Source organism: Saccostrea cucullata, unplaced genomic scaffold (genome assembly GCF_032062105.1).
Source record: "Saccostrea cucullata isolate Sc308-1 unplaced genomic scaffold, CSIRO_AGI_Scuc_v1 ctg1554, whole genome shotgun sequence".
NCBI lineage: Eukaryota > Metazoa > Mollusca > Bivalvia > Ostreida > Ostreidae > Saccostrea > Saccostrea cuccullata.
Window position 1 is genome coordinate 12,166 of NW_026921847.1, and position 19,931 is coordinate 32,096.

Sequence of the window (19,931 nt, forward strand, 5' to 3'; positions counted from 1 at the left end):
AAAGTCTGCTAATTTTCTACAGGCACCTGAAGTATGGATACCCCCCCCCTTTTTTTTTGTTAAAGAAAACAAATGTAAGAGTGTATAATATCTCAAAAATATAAAAATTCCCCAGTCAAACACATCTATATGTCGTTATATGCGAGCAGATTGTACTTTATCTCACGTTTAAAGAATGACCCTATTCGGTATAATAAAAATACACAAGGTAAGAAACAAAAATTATAAACAAATGGGGGGTTCATCGCTTCGAGACCGATTTCCAAGGTAATATTAGTGTTACCTATCATAATTTTGCAAGCACTCTGTCGGGGAGATGTTCTCCTACTGAAGTATTTAACCTAAACCCCGCCGTTAACGTTTAATATGCCGTAATCGGACGATTTATTAATCGGATACATAAATTTTTTTTCATTGGCAGCGTTGGAGGAGGTTTTGGAGTCGCTCTTCCGTTTCGCCTTATATGATTGGTTAATTGTAATACAGTTTAAAGATAAGGCGAAACGGAAAAGCGACTCCAAAACCTCCTCCAAAGCTGCCAATGAAGAAATTTTTATGTATCTGATTGATAAATCGTCCGATTACGGCATATCAAACGCTAATATCGGGGTTTAGGTTAAAGAGACTAGTAGAAGAACATCTCCCTGACAGAGTGCTTGCAAAAGTATGATAGGTAACACTGTTATTACCTTGGAAATCTGTCTCGAAGCAGGGGTCCCCCCGTTTGTTTACAACTTTTGTTTCTTTCCTTGTGTATTTTTATTATACCGAATAGGGCCATTCTTTAAACGTGAGAAAAAGTACAATCTGCTTGCATATAACGACATATAGATGTGTTTAATGGGGAAATTATATATTTTTGAGATATTATACACTCTTTCATGTTTTTTTCATTTAAAAAAAGGGGGGTATTAATCCATACTTCAGGTGCCTGTGTAATTTTTCTACATGTAATCGGTCCGAGGGACCGGTAAAAAAATTTCTACCTTTCCGGAATTTAACCTCTTAACCTATGAATGTTAATTAAGTTTATTTAGGATATTGTCAAAAGGATTGCTTTTGTGTGATAGAATAAACTCGAGGACTTCTATGACATTTAGTTTTTCACAGAATGACAGGGCCGTGGCCTAATAAACTCGGTAAAAGAAAATCAGACCCATTCAATTACCCCCACCCCCGGTGATTTTTTTTGTGCCGTTTGTTCAATCAGCTGATTCAATTTGTACGGAAAATGATAATTGTAGCTTTATCTGGATACAACATATGTCAACTTAATCATCATTTAGACAACCGTAAATATAAAGAGTGATCTTTATTGTTAGGCCAACATTAAACATTTCCCCCACAACATTTAGAACTTCGTTTTCTGCGGTAGACACCCATTTTGGGTATCCACTGTAAATATCACACCTGGTTAATTCAGTCCGGGGATGTTTGACCCTCTTAATTTTTTAAGACCTATCTGGAATCAAAACAATTTTAAGATATTTTAATATACCGGTATATGTTGATTGACCAGTGAATAGTTGTGTGGACCAGTGAATTGCACTAAATCACTGGTCCACTTGACCAGTGAAATTTTTTTTATTTCAAAAAATTGTGACATTGAAAAAATCAAAAGATTACCTATAGTGATTATATATAAGAAACATCGCCCTTCGGTACTATCATTTTACTTGTTGATCACTATATTTCTCTTTAATTCTAGATGTTTAATTAAAAAAAAAACGTTTGCGTACGAATAGAGAAGCTAACAATGACCTTGACTGAACTTTCAATCAATGAGAAATATGGTATCAACATGTGAAACTTTAGCATGCTTGTTCTGACAAGTGACATGCTGTTCTTGGAAGGATATCTTGCCCAAATTCCTGGAATTTCTCGTGAGGAAACTTGTTTAAGTAGCAATACTTCTATATAGTCCATGAGCCACTGGGGGTGGTCGGTACCATTTTGGGTGAATAAACTTTATAGTTATATTTGGTAAGGTATACCCCTAACTAGTGAGAAAATGTATGATAGCATCAAATCTGTTGTGGCTTCAATGCTGGAGACACAGTTATTGCCCTTTATTTGCTAAAATTGGGTAATTTGAGCTAAATATATTTGCAACCTGCAAAGTATTTGTCACACAGTTGCCAACCGTGATAGAAAGTTCTACCAGAATTACTCCGAGATATGATGAACATATTAAAAGAGCATTTACTTAGTTACTAGCCGTGATTCTAACAAAAATTGCATATTTTTACCAGTTTTATTCAACAATTACATGTACCTAAAAAAAATTGTATAATGAAAAAGATAAGTACCAACGCACATATACTAGTTTAGTTATTCGACCGTCGGTGACGACAATGACCACTGTCTCATCTTCGTGGGGGAGGGGGATGACCTGGACGGTGGTTGCGGAGGTGACTGGTCAGGCCGATCCTCGCACAAGCAGATGATGGAGTTTTTCGACTGGAGCCACGCCCCCTTTGTAAATCTCAGCTGGGATGGAGTATTGGGTTATCGGCAAGGTGCTCTGCCAGTTGACAACAGACTAATTGCTTTTTGGATCTCATCCAACGTGGGAACGGCATCCAGTGACTGGTTGATGGGAGCCTGGGAAGACGGTTGATGGCTTCGTCGTTGATGGTAGAAGGGCGGTTCAGAACGCCATTGCAATGTTCCGCCCACCTGTCGAGTATCTTTTCCGTCTCTGAGATGAGTGTTGTTAACCCGTCATCACTGAAGAGAGGGGATGAGCCTGATGGAGTTGGCTCCTAGACTTCCCCAAGTCCACAGTTAAAGTTCTTCATAGGCCTGTCATGAGATTCGGCCGCGTAGCGTTGGATCTCGTCAGCTTTGGCATTCAGCCAGGAGTCCTGCATATCCGAAGCTTTTGCTGTACTATGCTGCGAGATTTCCTCAGAGCGTCTTTTTGGCTGTGGAGGTGGGATCATCTATATGAGCCTTGTAAGCGCGATGTTTGTCCTCTAGAAGTACGTGATCTCGGCACGGTTCTCATCAAACCAGTCTTTGTGTTTTTTTTATGGTGGAGGGCCCAATACACTCGAAAGCTGTACTGTACACTGTATTACGAAGTACGTTCCATGCTGCTTCCACGTCGTGGTCATCCAGCACGGTGGAGTTCAGGCGTTCTTCCACGGTGTCAGCAAAGTACTGAGAGGTGGAAAGCAACTTGAGCTTACCAACGTTGAGACGGTTTGAAGCCTTAGTCTCCTGCAGACGTATCCTGAGTTTGATCCATAAGTTGAGAGGTGAAGTTTAGAGACTGTGAGACGGTGATCTGTCCAGCACTCTGTGCCGCACATAGCCTTGATGAAGAAATGAACTGTCTGTCTCTCTTCCTGACAATGACATAGTCCTGATTCTTGTTTCTTCTTGTTCTCTTTGTTATTTCAACCGCATGTGTAGGGTCCCCATCAGCAGCGGTAAACTGGCTAGGTAAAGGTGGAGCAGACAACGTTTGGTATACCTTTTATAATCCGCTCCTCTTGCCATGGAGGTGAGCAGTGCGTTCCTAAAGAGGGCTGCTCAGTGGCAGAAGTGGCTGCCGAACTCCAACGGTGCTCTGGTGGGTGAAGAGCGAGCATATGGCCTTTGCCGCCTGTGTGCAGGTCCGCGACTACCGACTTCCAGTGAACCCGCACCTGTCACCTTTGTTGCTTGCCTGTCGCCACAGGGCTTTGGGGTGGATGATAGAAGGGATGGAAGATTATCAATGACTTTCGTGATGAATTTGATTAAAATGAAGAAGGGTTGCGCGTCGCCAACTCACTCTCTCGCCCGCAACCATCTAGATCCAGTGGCAAGACAGATGTCAGAAAGTCTGGAGATGAAGACAGATGCAGCGGATGACCAAGACGTGTTATATGTGCCTTGCCTTGCTCCAAGCATTCCACGGTGCTTGCTGTGTCCGCCTTCTTCTCCGTTGAACCATGACGGTTTCCTCCGCAGAGTCCTCCGGTGTACAGTTTTTACATGCGTTATAGGTAGGCAAGCCCTGAATCAACAGGGTTTGAGACCCGTCAGCGCTTCGTGTAGAGAGTGCTCTCCTAGAGGGATCTCCCTGAAGAGTGTACGGGTTCCCTTTACCAGGACTAGTGGAGGGAAGGGGCGTCAGGCCATTGGAGGTCGTGAGACACAGCCCACTGCCCACAAGGCACATATATGATTGTGCACATATGTTGCTTAATTTTGATGTCAAAAATATGTAATACATTACATGTTTAACTTAGATGAACGTTTAAGTTTCCATTATCACCATGGTTTACCATGAGATGAAATAAATAAAACATTTTACGTAAAGGCTCTACTTGAGATCTGACATATTCGCAATATCTGTTAAGTAAATAAAGAATATACGCAGAGTGTAAATCAAGGGAATTTTCCTTCAATTTTCATTTTTAGGATAGGGATAAAGATTTACTATTATATCAAGTTGTATATAATATTTGTTACTGAAATAATGTTTTGACATACTAATTCTTACATAAAATGACCATGCAATATGTTTTTGGTGTGAAAATCGTCACAGTAATAATTTCTTTCCTTTGATCAAAATTTCAAAATTGCGTATTCCACTTTTATGATCAAGGGTAGAATTATATTCCTATATAATTTAGACGGCTCATTACATAGCCAATATTGAATAACTTAACAGGGTAATAGCATGGTCTGCATTCAAAAGAATTTTCATGAAAATATCATCCGAAATGAGATAGAAATTGCGTATTGAAAAACCAACCTTCTTCTTTCAAAGACAAGCTGAGAGAACGAACAAGTTGGGTTGGTGTATATAAACAGTTGATACACCATTAAAGCCACAATCAATTGAATGCTATCATACAATTTCTGAAGGTAGAGATGTATGTCCTTCAAAAATTAACTATGAAAATTATTCAACTGAGATGGTACCGATACCGAAAAATTCATGGCCTGGCTCATGGACTAATAACAAATTCTCGGGGAAAATTATTTATTTTCGAGGAACGTCTGGTTTGACCTTAAGTAAAAACTACGCTTGTTTAAAAGAAAAACTGCAATTCAGATAATGACCGGTCAATCAGCAACCCGCTGTGAAAATTTCTAGTATTTACAAGCACAACAATTAAATCTGCTAATACATGTAAATGTAAAGTAAGGAGAAGATGAAAGTATTACTAGTAATATTGATTGAATCTTTGCCAAGAATAATCACGACTGTTTTGACCAATTCCGATATTTATACATTAACGCACCAACAACGGAATGATAAAATATATGATATCAATAAACGTTTAAATTAAATTTGATTAAAAAAAATAAATTAACTATGCTTCATTTAATTTTGAAAAAGACTGTCTTTATACAATCAAAAATTATTTCTTGATTTTGCGCTCTTTCCACTGTCTCTTTTTTTTTTTAATTTCTGCCATTTCCTTCTTCGTTTGTTGTTGCTGCTTAGCAGTGATCACTTCTGCAGATGTGAGGAGCCTGTGAGATGATCTTGTTATTTTAGAATTTATCGATTTTTCGATAGTTAATGGAGGAGGAGGTAAAAAGAAAAGCTCACTTATCGCAGAATCCCAGAATTTGACGGCACTTCAGCAGTTTTAATGTCCTCTGCTAGAGGTGAAGATAGGGACTCAGAAGATACACGTACCTCTAGTTTTTCTAAGGGATGAGACTCGGAAGTATCTCTGGATCATCAGGTGGACAGCTAGAGAAAAACATGGTAGGGAAGGTGCAAGCACCTCTGCGTCAGAACCAATTGCAAAAATAGGTGTCAACTCCTCTTGACATTCTGGATTGTTTGGTGCAAGGGAGAGATCCAAAGATGGAAAATTGCTCGTGGTTGCAGGTGATAAATTAGGAACAGAGAAAACAGAAGGGTGTATATGTGGTTGAGATTCAATCGTAGCAGGAACCGTATCGATTACATGATTAGAAGTAGAAAAGGTATCGTAGGCACTGCTGCATCGGATGGCTTTGAGGGTTTCAGCAACTGTGGATCAACAGCACTTGGATTGAAAGGATAAACGCCACAGGATCGGAGGCCACAGCGACTGCAGATGTTTTTCTCAGTCACGGTTGAAGTCCATGCATTGCGAAAAAAGACCACTTGTTGACAGAGTGAAGAATGCTTTCAGTCAGAAACTCAGAACAGGCAGTGGTGTGAGGAGGAATCAATATGTACATTTTGTATGTCAACCTCAAGGATCGCAAGGCCTTCACCGGAGGAATTGCCGTCCAGAATGAGGAGCTGTGGTCTAGCCTCGCCGCATTCTTTCAAAAAGACTTCTGTGAACCACAGCTCTCCAATCTCGTGGGTCATCCAACCATAAACCTGGAAATGCCACTTCGTTCATGTTGGTGCTGACTGGTATTAAAACCGCAAAGGGAGCGTGGAGTTTTTACTTACACAATAAGAGAGAGCTACAGCTCCATGCGTTGTAAAAACCTTCGATTTACGCCGACGATTTTTTTTGTCGCTACTTTAAGTATTTATTTCTTGTAGTTTAAGCATTCTCTGGCTTTTAGAATGGTATCACATGTTTAACTCTTATTTTTGATACTTTATTTACCTTTTAATGGTCCGAAACAGTCATGTATATAGTTTTGTAATGTTGGTTTTAAAAGAGGTCCATTTCGACGTCCGTAATCACAAACAGACATTTGTTAGCATTGAAAAGTAAGTAAATTATCAGAGGTTGAAGTTAAATGTATGATTAATTATTAAATACCATTTCCAAAGCTGGGGAAAGTATAAAATATAAGAAAAATACCCGAAATGAGCGACAAAAAATCGTCGGCGTAAACTGAAGGTTTTTTACAACGCATGGATCTGTAGTTCTCTGCTTTATCTATCCGAAATTTATCAAGCAGACAGCTACAGTTCTGCAGCTACCTTCCTAACAGCAATTTTTGGGTTGCGTTTCTGGTAGCAATGCGAAAGTTCGCTAGGCGGCGCTATAGATCGTAAATAAGAAAATGGCACAATCCTAACCTCAGTTTACATCGTTTACATTACGGGGTTTTTTCCTATGAAAACGCCAGAGGCGTGCGAATGTGCCAGCTATTTTTAGGGGGAAATCCTTTCTGTGTGACGTATTTGGCAAAATTTTTCCTGGGCTTTGTCAAGAAGTAAGTACAAATTCGCTCTGAATTTTTTTATCGATGTTTTTATTGTACTTGTAAGGTAAATACGCAAACGTAATGCACATCAAAGTGTTGTTTACATACCTAAGTGAACATATGAAAACAAGTTTGTCATAGAATGAAGCGTAATAGTTGGGAAACGACGCTTTTTCGTGCAGGCACGGAAGTTCCAAGAACGATAACTCCATCCTTGTAGTTTAACGCTGAAAACAACAAAATATGTGTCAATCAACGACTGCAAACAATTGTTAAGTGTTACAGAAGTGGAAATAGAAATATTTTTACTAACTTCAGTAATTCAAGGCAGCTAAGCAATTATACTCTACTTTGTAAATGAATCTATCACAATAGAAGTCAATTTCAAAATTAATTTTTATTGGTGGACGAATATTCCCAACTGCTGTTTACAGATACAGAGAGTGAGACTGACTCACAGGTAGTTTTAAAAAATTAAATATTTGTTCTATACTATAGATATCTTTGTAGTTAATTATTCAGCATATACTCCAGTATGATTATTCTGATTTTATATTTTAAATATCATGTTTACAAATACTAGTACTACACATATTAGCATGTAGTAAATGGTTTTGATTTATTGAATAAAAAAGATACATGTGTAAAGTATTCCATGTGTTGCATACATGTATTAAGCAATTTGTTGGCTTTCTGCAGGGGTCACTTGATTTGGATGCAACTCAGGGTCCATCGGGATCCACACAAGATTTCACATATAGTCAAGACACAAGCTCCCCAAGTTCAATAACTGTCAAGCCCCAAAAAGCCAAGTGAGCCAGCGGCAAAGCCAAGGAAGAGACAAGTTTGATATGTTGAAACAATTTTATCGTAGAAACATAAAAAAATGACAATTATGTATTTTAAATGGAAGGTGAATTTCCTTGAAATATGTATGACTTGCAAATATATTTTTGAAAATCGTACAACACCAAACTTCGACTCGGACATTGAACAATCTCAAAGCCTGTTCAAAAGGAGAAAATCTACAAAAAAGGCAAGTCAACTCAAACAGTTTTTACAGGCTCCTTTGCTACAAATACAAGTTGTATAATTTTTGATGAAGACACTTTAGTGGAAGTTGTAAATGTAAATGAAAAAAAAACACAAACGCATATGTTTGGAACTGTATTGGGACTAAGTTCGAACATTTACTATAAATTTTAAAATGTCTTATTGCAAAGATATAGGACTGGACCTTTCTTCGATATTTTTGGAACCTAGTGTCCAATTTTCTCATAAAATTACCAAAGGTGCTGTTATAGAAATATTCAATTTTGGAAAATCCAAACAAATGGAATACATGGAAATTGTGCGCAAACTTGAAAAAAATTGCTGGAATAGAAAATGTAAATGTAGAAGCGTGTCTATCCAAAATACACAGAGTGGTTGGTGCGGATAAAAAGAAAAGGGATAATTTACGAGAACAGTTTAGAAAAGAAGAATTTGAGATTCCAGTATACATGGACAATATGAGGATGTCTGCACAAAGGTCTGCACAGTCTAAAGAAAGCGAAGAAAAGGCTGAGGTTAAATTAAGTTCCCTCACAGAGAAACTACAGGAAAGACAAACAAAGGTAATTGAATTGACATAAAAAAAAACAAGCAGGTAAAAAGAAAACTAGAAAGGAAAGAGAAGCGAATGGAAGTCAGTAAAGCAAAGATGGCAAAGGAAGATCAAAGTAAAAAAACTGTTATCAAAATGGAGAAGGAACTAGTTTCAAAAAATAAATTACTAGAGAAAGCAAAGATTAGAAACAAACAACATTTAAGTTCACTGGTAGATTTGAACAGAAAAGTTCGATTCATTTCCAAGAAACTGGAAGCAACAGAATATACAGTTGAGAAACTTAAAAGTACTGTGAACCAATTAGAAGAGAAATATGATGTTGCAATAAGCAGAAAAAATCATTTAGATGAAGAACTTAAGAAACTTTCAATATCAAATGACTATTTACAAGGACTTCTACAGAATGATGCGGACTTGTATCTTTTTGATCCTGAACAGAACAAATTTACTCCAGAACTTGTTGAGTGTGCAATGAATTTGACTAACTTAAAAGTTGCATCTAGAAATGTTGGACCAGTCATCAAAGAGGTAGCAGGTTTATGTGGGAAAATACCTAATAAATTCCTTCACGCTCAGGTGTAGATAACTTTAATGATAGAAAACTCGCAATATCCCAGAAGCACTTGGGAGCAGTGGCTGCCTCAAAATCCAATACTACTCTTTACACAGATGAAACTCGCAAGTATGGGCATACTTATCAAACATATCTCATTACTGACATGGACAGAAATTCTTACCTACTAGGCCAAAGGGAAATGGTCAATAAGAGTGGCCAGACACATTAAAAGAAATACTGGGAGATATAGACTCATATTGTAAAATGCAGGAGGAGCAAGAAGAACAAGTGAGATCTACTGTTGGAATGGAGTTATTAACAAACATCCATAACACGATGTCAAATGGAGCCAGTACGGAAATTTTTTTAAAATAAATTGTTGCAGCAAAACAAGAATGAAATCTTCCAAGAAATACAGCTAAATTTCAACAGTCTTACTGACAGTGAACAACAATTGTGTAGTCAAATTAATAATTTTTACTGTGGATTACATCTGCTTATAGGCATAGCTGATGTTTGTGAAGTTGCCATAAAGAAATTTGAAATAGAATATTTAGATGGAAAATTGATCGGGTCTGCAGAAAAGCCAGAATTGCAACGGTACCACAAGGCAGAAAGTGGCACTCCATCTCTTGAGAACAAGCAGCGAAGCGTTGGCGATGGAAGAGGATGAAAAAAAAATGGCGTTTTCTTCCATGGAAAACATACTTAAATTCCAAAGGAGAAAAGAATCAAAGTACTCAGAAGTACAGAGAGCCGGGCTCATTTATAGAGTAAAATGAATTTCTTACATGGATCGTACGTTTATATTGTATTTAAAACAGATAAATAACAAGAATATCAGATTAAAAAATTCTGGTGAAAAAGATATTTTAAAACTAGCAATATAAATTATAAGACACTGAAAGTGAGTTTTTCGATCCAAATACAACGGTCCGATTTTGTCAGAATCAAAATTAATCTGGTACTACGGCTGAATGTAAACAAACAGGCCTGTCTGGTTCCCTCAGCTGTTTTTCCTCGTTAGTGTAGAGAACTACGATAACACGGATTATCAGAAATCCTTACGCTAATAAACTATGTTCTTTGACTTAAGACTGAAGTTTTCAAAGTCATTACTACTAATGTTTATTTATTTAGATAAAACTTAGTTTTATTTATGTTGCTTTATTTAGCGTTTGTATTATCTCAGAAGCGGTTGAGAGTAAGAACTATATTTTTACACGCAACTTTAAAATGGCGACTATGGGGTTGACATCCTGTCTTGAACAGGATGACATAAGCCGGCCATTGCTCTTTGAGCAATAAGCCCGGCTAAAAATTACATTCAAAGGTTTAAACATAACCGATTCAACATGATTTTTATGATTGGACAATCTGTGTTTTACCACCATGAAGATATCCACCATTTTCTAAGTAATGTACACGGTACGACAAATGATTTATTGAAAGCAGTCAAATATGATTCCAAAGAACCCTTGTACCTTGCTGGTGAAAGAATACTTGGTTTGCTGTCAAAATTTGTGACCGCTCCATTATGGCGACTCATCGAGAGTCCGGGACATATTTTTGACATGAATATCAACTACCAGACCCTTGTTCAATACCTGTATACAACTTCAGCAGAGGAAGATGTTGCTTATGACTTTCTTCATGGAAGCTCAATGCCTTTCCCAACTCCTGTGGATGAAAACGACAAAGTTTTAAGTAAACTTATACAAGAAGATGACAAGCTTGACCCAATTTATCTTCCACTTTTACAGACTCTTTTCAGAGCTATCAAGGAATTGTTAAAAAGAATAATACCTGAACATATACCGGAGGGACAATTCTGGGAAACTTCAGCCACAGTCTGGAAACAAACAAGCTCGGTGATGAAACACAACAAACTTCCTAGCTGAGTTTATTTTCGGACAGTTAGATCATCTCCTCTCTTTTCGTCCAAATGCATCCGTACTTGCGAATGAAGCTTATCTTATGTATGCCTTCAACAAAATGAGTGAATGGTTGAGAAAGTTACCACCAGATAAAAGAGAGAAAATCATTGAGAGTTCCAGGAAAGGAGGAAGAGAAATTAGGAAACTTTTTAAAGACCGGTTAAAAGAGATTGAAAATAAAAGATTAGAAGCGCAGAGAAGGAAACAGATGAAACTGGAGAGGCTGGAGAAGGAGAGAATAAGAAGAGCAGAAGAGATGACCAACGATGTTTGTTATTATGGACTGTGGCAGAGTGAACAACAAGTAGAAGAAGGCATGGAGAGAATAAAGGACGAGAAGGAATTGATTAATGCTTTACAAGCACAACTGAAATTCCGAAAGAATGTCTTGAAACAGAAGCACAAGGATAACAAAATATTTAACTTATCAAGAAAGAAACCTGATGGTAAATATGAAAAACTATCTGTCCAGGACTTCAAGAAAAATATTTTGCTTTTAATAGCATCTGCAGCAAGTATTCACACTAATGAAATAAAATATTCAGATGCACCCCCTCTCGTTGGAAAACTAGTAGAACATACATTCGCAGACAAACAAAAGTACAAAGGAAAAGTCCAAGGAGTTGTACCCGGTATTCCAACATGGTACAACATCAAATATGAAAATGATGAAGCTATTTATGCTTATAACTTGTTAGATGATTACAGAAAACTGGAACTAAAAATTGTCTTTTCATAGTGCAACAGGCACTACATGATTAACAGATTAAGATGTACATATTTACTTTTTTATTGAACGTTTATGAGGATTTTATAGACTTTTTTTAGATATACATGTATATGGCAATGTCAAGTCCCTTTTTTATGTGTAAGGATCGTCAGTTAAAAACTTTCAGTGTTTTACATTTGTTTTATTATTGCATGTCCTCACAGGTAGTGAGTTTTTATAGCATATTTCCTCAGATGACAAAGTTTCTATTACTAAAAATCTATATTTACATTTGCAAATGTTTTCCTTTATATAACACTACTGAAAGCAATGCGTGTCTATAACTGTATAAATACAAACGTTCGACGTAATTTCTCTGTGACGTCATAAAGGGTCGACGCGCGTTCAGTGGATAAAATACATGCCGTTGGGTTTGAAAAATAACGCATTTCACACGTTAAAAGTCACAATCAGGCAAATATAAAGTATGAAGAAGTCACAAATGAGTTGCGTCAAGCGAAAAGGGACCATCGTGACCAAATGTTCGAAAATCGGTTTTTTGCCGTTTCTGAAAGAGCTACTCTTTCTGAATATTTTGATACCAAATATTTTATTATACACCTCCTAAATTCTAATATAAAATCCAGATAAAAATAATGCAATTCTAACATGATAACGCTGTAAAACGTTGAGTAACGTCACATAACGTCATTGATAATTGGATCGTGCAACGTGATTACGTTTTGTATTTATTAGAAATTATTTTTTCTATAGATATATTTTAGAATTTTTTAAATATATATTTCTCCAAATATTATCATTTTTAAGATCGTATACGTTGTAAAATAGTGATAACTTAAAGGTCGTTGATGGAAAAACCATCTAAATGTACATGTATATTGAAATAATAAAGTAAGTAGTTAATTTTCAAGGAGTATATTTAACGTCATCATCTCACCCTTTTTTCTACATCATCAACATAATCATGCTTCAACCACTGGAAATTATTATTTGAAAGGATCCTTGATCTGCGACAGATCGCTGAGCATAAAAAACCAAAAATGTTCCTACTCTGAAATCATCTCGCAAGGTATTCGTAACAACACGGCCATTTTCTAAGAGAAATTATCTATTGTTGACGAAATTGACCGAGTTACTACGATTGCTCGCAATGGGGTAAAAAGAATATCAGACATCACTGTTCATGAGTAAGGTATTAAGGATTGATCCCAGTTAGAGAATTATAATTAGTTTTCTTTTCCGGTATAATCAACAAACCAACCTCCCCGAAAACAAACCATTACCAGTAAATGTATTTTTTATGGTACTTCTCTGAACTAAATTTAGGGGGTGGATGGGCTGCAACCTTCAGGCATTGTAATTTGTTTGCCTATCAATTATTTAACACTTCTTTCAAAAATGATTTCCCTTAGTTTTATTTCAATTAGAAATTGTACTGAAATGTGGAAAATCTCTCAATTCAAAATAGAATACCCCCCCCCCCCCCAAACGATGTTACTTGCCCCTGTATGGCAATGATTTAAGATGCTAAAATTAAATTAAATATGCGGTTTACACATAATATCAATTTAAGTTATAGCTATACTCTAGGTGGACTTGACCTAAAAAAAAAATGATTCTTCTGGCAAATATACCACAGTAACATCAAAGCGAAATCTAAATTTACCATCAGTCTTGTGGCACAATTGTCACTTAACTAGATGTATATACTAGTAACAGTGAAAGAAATAAAGTTTTTGTACATTTGATAAAGGTAAGTAGGTAAATATTGTGTGTTGTACAGTGTGTTTTTTATTCTCATTTAAAAAAAAAAAAATAAGGAATTTAATATGTTCTGCACTAAAAAATACCGATAAAAATGCCTAGGTTACGTATATATCTATAGTCTTGATGCAACACAATCACTTCAAAGTCTGACGTTAAATTTGACTTTCAGAATATAGTACAATGGATAATGTATAATTTCTTATGTGTCACCTATTCACGAGTTGGTGTGTTGTTTCACGCAATATTTGTTTGACCATGTCAAGGGTCCCGGATGACAGTCTAACTTACAGATGTACAATTTAGACATACTTGAATTAACAAGTTTATGCACTGTTACATATTGTAAATTAAATAAACAGTTAAATTCAGTGTCAATGAGAACAAGAAAATATATGTTTAGATGGAGTGAAATCGGCCCCACCCCTGAAATTCAAAACATTATACATATACAATATTAACGCTGTCATCCGTAGAAATTTCTATAAATTTATTCCCAGCATGTGATTGTAAGCAAAAGTTTCAATTTTTTGCGTTTTGTTTTTATGATAGATAGATTTCATTATGCATAATGTGCACAGTCGCTAATCTCGGCTTACTCCGCTACACTCCATCCGAGGAGCTCCGAGTGATGTGTACGCCATACCATACCCCCCCCCCAAAAAAAAAATCATAAATAAATCAAAGTAAGAAATAACTGAGGATTTTAGGATATTATTCACAAAACGTACCAGTTATGATTAAAAAAAAATCCTAACTTTTTTTCTTAGAGTCAGGATATGATAGGGTGGGCAATTCTTAAAATAAAATTGTCAATTTTTTTTTATTCTTGATTGAAGAAAATTAAATCATATGCAGTAAACAGACAAGTATAGAAAGCAGCTTCATTTGTAAGAAGGGGCTTAATAATTTAAGGTTTTTTACAGAGATCAAAAAGGAGTCCACAAAACTCAAAAGACAAAATTAAGAGTTCGTAAATATAAGCATTAATTTTTACAATCGCAGAGTGAATTGAAAAGGGTTGCACAGCTTTCCAGAACTCAGATTATCTTGATGCTCTGCAAATATAATCTATAATTGAGAAAGAATACGGAACTATCAAAGTTTGAAAAAAGACAATGATCCGGTACTTCATTCACTGATCAAACATATGAACATTTTTTTAGAAGGAGGGTCGGTGATCCGGTACTTCATTCACTGATCAAACTTTTTTTCTTAGAGTCAGGATATGATAGGGTGGGTAATTCTTAAAATAAAATTGTCAATTTTTTTTTTATACTTGATTGAAGAAAATTAAAGCATATGCAGTAAACAGACAAGTATAGAAAGCAGCTTCATTTGTAAGAAGGGGCTTAATAATTTAAGGTTTTTTACAGAGATCAAAAAGGAGTCCGCAAAACTCAAAAGACAAAATTAAGAGTTCGTCAATATTAAGCATTAATTTTTACAATCGCAGAGTGAATTGAAAAGGATTGCACAGCTTTCCAGAACTCAGATTATCTTGATGCTCTGCAAATATAATCTATAATTGAGAAAGAATACGGAACTATCAAAGTTTGAAAAAAGAGCACAAAACAGGGGGTGGGGGTGGGGGGGGGGGGTAATCGAACCTTTTAATTACAATATTATGTAAGATTATAAACTCAAGATGCGCTCATATTTATTGTCGGGAACTACTGTTTTTGCCTGAAATAAGACCAGTAATGATACATGACCTATTTCGCTCTTAATTTTCGACTTCAACAACATTAGCTTACCTTTTAAAAGTTACCGTTTTTAGTTTTAATTTATTGCAATTAATTTAGGCAATGAAAACAAGACAAAAAATAATTTTGAAAATGACCACTGTTTATCATCTTCACATTTTATTGTGTCATAAAGTTAAATTTTCAAACCTTTGTTGCGCCAAAGGTGATATGACGTGTTAATTTTAGTAAATACGGAAGTCCGTAAGGCTTTTGCCGCTTCATCCTTTATGATATGGCTATAAAAAAAGTTTCTTAGCTGCTGCATTCATATTTTTTTCTCAATATTAATTGACAAAATGCTATTGCAACCATGTTAGAATCATTCAACTTGATTTGAATATTTAATCTCTGATGACAAACTTTGGGCACTGAGTTGCCAATTCTCGGGCCTTTTTGTCTAACGGAGAAACAATCTGGAATGTGTTACATGTGCCCCCCCCCCCCCCAAATAATAAAAAAAAACAAAAACAAAAAAGGCAAAAGACGCGATTGTTTTCAGAGCCTATGCACTACGTTGATTTGTTGGTAAACATTTTGTACAGCTCGCGAATAAATTAAACCATTCATAAACATTAAAAAAATAAATGAGTTTATATTATGTTTTGAACAAAAATTACCAGTAAACCGATAAATTGACGATATCGAACATTTTTTTTTCAAGACAGTTTAAGGCGTGTCTATTTTTTAAAAAGTATGTATCACGCAAATATATTTTTGTTTTGCTTTATCGTATAGTTTTTTTTTTCATCGGCAAACGCGCAGACTAGACGTCACGTCTTTGTAGCGCTATTGTGACGTAATTACGTTTATGTCACGAAGGTCCCTTTTCGCTTGACGCAACTCAAATGTAAATATAAGTAATAAGGTATCATTTAAAAACATCTATCAGGCTATAAATACTGGTTGGTACGAGATTAAATTCCATAAAGCCCGAAGGGCTTTATGGAATGTGACCAACCCGTAAATGTTTAAAAATGATACCTTATTTCTTAAATAATATACATCTCCAGAAAGAGAAAATTTACATCAAAAAAGAGTGTCTTCTGTACCCTCTTCTCTTTTATATGGCTAATTTATTATTATGTCTATAATAAGCTTTATATATATATTTTTTCATTTGATTTAAAATTCTAATATATTATTTTTATGTCAATAATGAGGTATCTAATTTTTTAAAAAGTAGAATTCTATTTGGAAAAATTTTTTTTAATGCATACTTAATGAAATTTGATCCATGTATTAAAATTTCATTCTTATTTCATGCATTAAATAAATATTTTTTTAACTTGTAGGGGCCCTTATTTTTCCATGGTTGCAGATATCTATAGACACATTTCTGGTTTCCTCCATAATTTTAGAATTACCTTGACTTGGTAAGTATTAAAAAAATAATTTTATTCATTAAAATTTTGCTATGGTTTTATATATGTATGTTATTATACTTCTTTTGAGAATTACAAGAAATTAATTAGCATTGCACTTTTCATACAGGAAATTAATTAACATTGCACTTTTAATTATATGAAAAGAGGTTGTGTATTAAAAGGAAAATGTTTAACATTAAGTTTTATTAATATTTCAGAAAGAAGATTCAAGTACCATTGACGGATTTAGGGAAAATGGAATATAAGTGGACAATTTTCGTGACAAAGCATCAGCTAATTAGCTGAATTATGTCATTTATAGACTGTAAAATCATACTTTATCAGTTTTTTCTTTGAGCTTACAATCTAATGAACAAATCCTGAAAATTGAAGAAGAAACATCCATAAATAAAAAAGTTACAGACATTGGTTACTTTTTTTCCCTTTTCTAAATACGGCTTAAAATTGGTTAGAAATATTTCAAATGTTCACTTACCCATAACTTTGTCATTTTTGAAGTTATTAAGTTCAAATATACTGTAATACGTTTTATTTGACCAACTTATGAAATATACATGCAGAAAAACTATTTTAGAAAAGGTGAAAAATTCATGTGGCATTGCTAGAATTTCTGGAAGCCCTCGAACCACTCCTTTTCAGGCCCTTCCCTTACAGTTTAATCTCCCGGGCTAACTTACTGACCCTTCGAAGTAACTGCCGCCTGGACACTCCCATTCCTTGACGGGCAGACTCCGCCAGTGCACTGGCGATTTTACTTTCTACTTTCGGTATAAGTGGTCTGCGCCCAGGCTTTCCAGGGTTCTTTTACTTCCCCTCGACGGTATTATAGAGCGTGCTTTACGAATAAACATCGCCCGATGTTACTGCATAAACTGCTCCTTTCATGTCTGCAATGTCTGGTTTCTTTTTCTTTAAGATGTATTTTCGTGGCATTCTGAAAATTTATTAACTAACAACTTTGGAAGAAATTGAAGGGGGGGGGGGCTAATTGAAAAAGAGAAAACATTTCAAACCTGGAAAAAACTTAGTAAGCAAAAGAAGAAAAAATAAATAAAGGTAAACTGCCCAAACTCGAAAATACTATATTTCGGGGTTTTTTTTTAGCAACTAATGACATTTTCCTAAGGGAATATGTTCAGGTTTGCTTTAGCTAGCTAGTTTTGAATTTAACTGTTATATACAAACAATCATGTTAAGTGTTTAGTACTCTGTGAAATCCGGCAACAATTTAAAACATTGTACATGTACAGTCGCGGATCCAGGATTTTTTTCCGGGGGGGGGGGCACAAAAGTCAAGAAAAAATTCCAACCTAGATATTTAAAAAAAAATGTAAATTTCTTTCTTAAACGTTAAGTACAACAGCTTGTGCGCGCGCGTGTGGAAGGGGGGTGGGTATTACTTCGCTCTACTTCACTTCTGAGACTTTTCTTACCAATTTAGCATTTTCTAGGGGATAGGGTAGTCCAAGGTCACTTTAAGATATAGTATATACTAGTACTTAAATACACTGCACATTCCAACTGATAACACTGGAACCTCATTGACTATGCAACCTTTTAAACAAGTAATGACGTGCGAGTGAAAAAGTCGATGTGTGGTGCTGACAGCTGGACAGACCACCGCCTTGTCAGATGCAAACACAGTTTCTTCGTTCAACCACTTAGGCGCCCCCAAGGAAAGAAACACTGAAGCGACTTAACATTGAAAATCTTGACAAGGATGATATAACAAGCAGAAAGTCGCTATGCTTTTGGACGAAAAACATTTTATTGCCTTTGAACACTGGCAATGTTTAGCAGGACTGGGCAGTGTTCAGAAACATACACTCTGTATGTGTTGACTTATAAGGTCCTGAAATGCAGGCAAATCAGGACTGGTGTGATTACAACAGCGAGGCCATAGACAAACTGCTTGAAGAAAAGAACATACTTGAAGCAAAACCTTTCAAACAAGACTCAGCCAGTTCAGCTACTCTTTTCAAAATGGATCATGAAATACAGGCGGCTGAGCCAAAAGGCCAAAGGAATAAAGGTTTATGCTGACACCAACAACTCCAAATGCTTATACCAAGCTAAAATATGCTGTTTGGACCTCAGCCTGCTGATACATCACCACTGCTATCAGCTGATGGAACCAAAGTCATTACTGACAACCCTGGTATTCTTGACATCTGGGCAAAGCATTCAAATCGGTCCTAAACAGGCCATCATCAATCAGCAATGATACAGTCTACCTCATGCAGATCCCAATAGAAACAGCACTTAATTCAAGACCTTTCTTCTGCCATGGAAACTCTGAAGGCAATATGGTAATTCTAAGCAGGCAAAGCTCCTGGAGCCGATGCTATTCCAGCAGGTTAATAATGGAGAAATTTGGCTGTCCAACAAGATTCATAAACGTGGTGCGTCAATCTCATGATGGCATGCAGGCCCACGTTCTTGATGATGGCAACCAATCCGCTCCTCTGAGGTCAAAGAGGTGTCAAGCAAGGCTGTGTTCTTGTCCCAACGTTGTTAAGCTTGATGTTCACAGGTATTTTTAAAATACCTTCCTGGATGGGGGGGGTCTTCAATCCTCAACGTCTGAGAGCGAAAACCAAGGTCAACATTGGAAGACTGTGAGAATTTCTGTTTGCAGACGATTGCGCCCTAAATGCGTAAACAAAGGCTGTCATGCAAACAATTCTGAACGGGTTTTTGAATGCTTTAACAACTTCGACTTGACATTAGACACTAAGAAAACTGAAGCCATGTTCCAACTGGCACCAAATATCTCTTGTAACACTGAGAATAACATCTACGTTAAATCCCTACGTACGTGATCTGACACTCAAGTTACCAAGATATCGTTAGTAATAAACACAGCCACTAGTACCCTTCGTGTAAAATTATGCTTTTTAGGAGACAAATGTTGGTATTCTTGAAGTAGCTGGATTTTCACATCGCAGATATCCACTGATATTGAACAATTGCACAATTTTACACAGAAGGTACTTGTAGCTGAGTTTATTACTAACGATACCTTTGTAACCTCAGTGCCAAATCATCTGGAAAAGCTGTGAGATTGTTTTTATCAGCAA

General features: G+C 36.1%; 1 pseudogene; it reads left to right on the forward strand.

Annotated features, from left to right (window-relative positions):
- The first annotated feature begins 6,178 nt into the window (after nucleotides 1–6,178).
- Nucleotides 6,179–18,894, forward strand: LOC134260816 (uncharacterized; annotated as a pseudogene).
- Nucleotides 18,895–19,931: the final 1,037 nt, after the last annotated feature.